Consider the following 2,500-nt stretch of genomic DNA (forward strand, 5'->3'; position numbering starts at 1 on the left):
GGCAAAAAACACTCACGGTGAAGGCATGTGAAATATATGAAATATAATCAAATCGAATTTATATGAAACTATATTCGATTAAATGTATGAAATTAAAATTTACCACAATACATTCATATGATAAACTGAGTAAATATATAATAAAGCCATTTGAAATATATTGAATTCTATTAAGTTAGATTTTCACCATACATTTTTCACAATGCGTTGTGTACATTGTCAGAAACACTCACGGTGAAGGCAAGTGAGATATATATGAAAGAAAATCAAATCGAATTTATATGAAACTATATTCGATTAAATGTATGAAAGTAAAATTTACCACAATACATTCATATGATAAACTGAATAAATATATAAGAAAAACATTTGAAATATATTGAATTGTATTAAGTTAAATTTTGCCCATACATTTTTCACAATACGTTGTGTACATTGTCAGAAACACTCACGGTGAAGTCAAGTGAGATATATATGAAAGAAAATCAAATCGAATTTATATGAAACTATATTCGATTAAATGTATGAAAGTAAAATTTAACAAAATTTTGCCCATACATTTTTCACAATGCGTTGTGTACATTGTCAGAAACACTCACGGTGAAGGCAAGTGAGATATATGAAAGAAAATCGAATCGAATTTATATGAAACTAAATTCGATTAAATGTATGAAAGTAAAATTTAACACAATACATTCATATGATAAACTGAATAAATTATAATAAAGACATTTCAAATATATGGAAAATATCATCATATATATAATTTAGTATTTTAATATATATTTAGTTAAGTTGATGGTATTATTGAAATATATAAAATGTAATTGAATTATATGAAATCAAACTGAAATGTATTGAATTGAATTTTTCCCATACATTTTTCACAATGTGTGGTGTGCATGGCAAAAAACACTCACGGTGAAGGCATGTGAATAATATGAAAATATCAACATTTAACTAACCAATGATATTGAAGCATATAAATCGAATCATAACTATATGAAACACGAATTTGAGTTATGTTAAACTGGTGATATTGTGGATTTATTCCTAGTTTTCCATACGTTAGTTTAAATAGAAACAATTTTCGAATATGTATACATATATGAAGAATTTATATTCTATACTAACATATTATGGAATGTAACTATTGATTGTTACCTTGGCATATTGGTGTATTGTGAGATTTCATTCATAGTTTTCCATACGTTAGTTTAAATAGAAACAATTTTCGAATATATATACATATATGAAGAATTTATATTCTATACTAACATATTATGGAATGTAACTATTGATTGTTACCTTGGCATATTGGTGTATTGTGAGATTTCATTCATAGTTTTCCATACGTTAGTTTAAATAGAAACAATTTTCGAATATATATACATATATGAAGAATTTATATTCTATACTAACATATTATGGAATGTAACTATTGATTGTTACCTTGGCATATTGGTGTATTTGTGATTTTATTCATAGTTTTCCATACGTTAGTTTAAATAGAAACAATTTTCGAATATATATACATATATGAAGAATTTATATTCTATACTAACATATTATGGAATGTAACTATTGATTGTTGCCTTGGCATATTGGTGTATTTGTGATTTTATTCATGGTTTTCCATACGTTAGTTTAAATAGAAACAATTTTCGAATATATATACATATATGAAGAATTTATATTCTATACTAACATATTATGGAATGTAACCTTGGCATATTGGTGTCATTGTATTTTATTCCTGGTATTCTATAGTTAGTTTAAATAGAAATAAATTTTTGAATTCAAAATTTTATATTCTATACTAGCATTACATAGAAATTATCCTCAACTGTTTGTTTCTTGTATACATACAGGAAATTAAACAGATGAAGAAAAAAAAAAAACAAAACAAATAAAAATTATAAGAAAAACTAAATTTTAAACAAAAGAAAAAAGGAGAAATTTTTTCAATCATATATATATTTATGATTAAAAAATAGAATTATGGAATTATTAATTTCAATTCAGAGAGAAAAATTATGTAATATATGAAATTATTACATTAAAAATGCATTTGAAGAAAAAGTAAAATGTTATTAAAAATGATACATTTGAAAATTGGCAAATATTAAGAAGAAATATCGTTCTTATATTTTTATACAAAATATATATAGAGAACGAAAATTCTTTTTCATAAAAAACGGTTTTTGAATTCTGATAAGAAAAGCTAAAGGGGTCGGCGGGAGCGCACATTGAACGAAAGAAAATGAAAGAAAAACACAACAAAGAAGAAGACCAAATAAAATACAAATATTTTATACAAATAAAAGCACATTATTAATAAATAATAATAATAATAATGATGATGATGATGAGATGATACATAAATTGTGTTATTAAAATTACGTTCTATTGTATGTGCGTTTTCCCCTTTACTTTTTATATACACCGTAATTTATGAAATTTTCAAATATGAAAAACAAAGAAAAATATATAAACAAAT

Source organism: Anastrepha ludens, unplaced genomic scaffold (genome assembly GCF_028408465.1).
Source record: "Anastrepha ludens isolate Willacy unplaced genomic scaffold, idAnaLude1.1 ptg000045l, whole genome shotgun sequence".
NCBI classification, from domain to species: domain Eukaryota; kingdom Metazoa; phylum Arthropoda; class Insecta; order Diptera; family Tephritidae; genus Anastrepha; species Anastrepha ludens.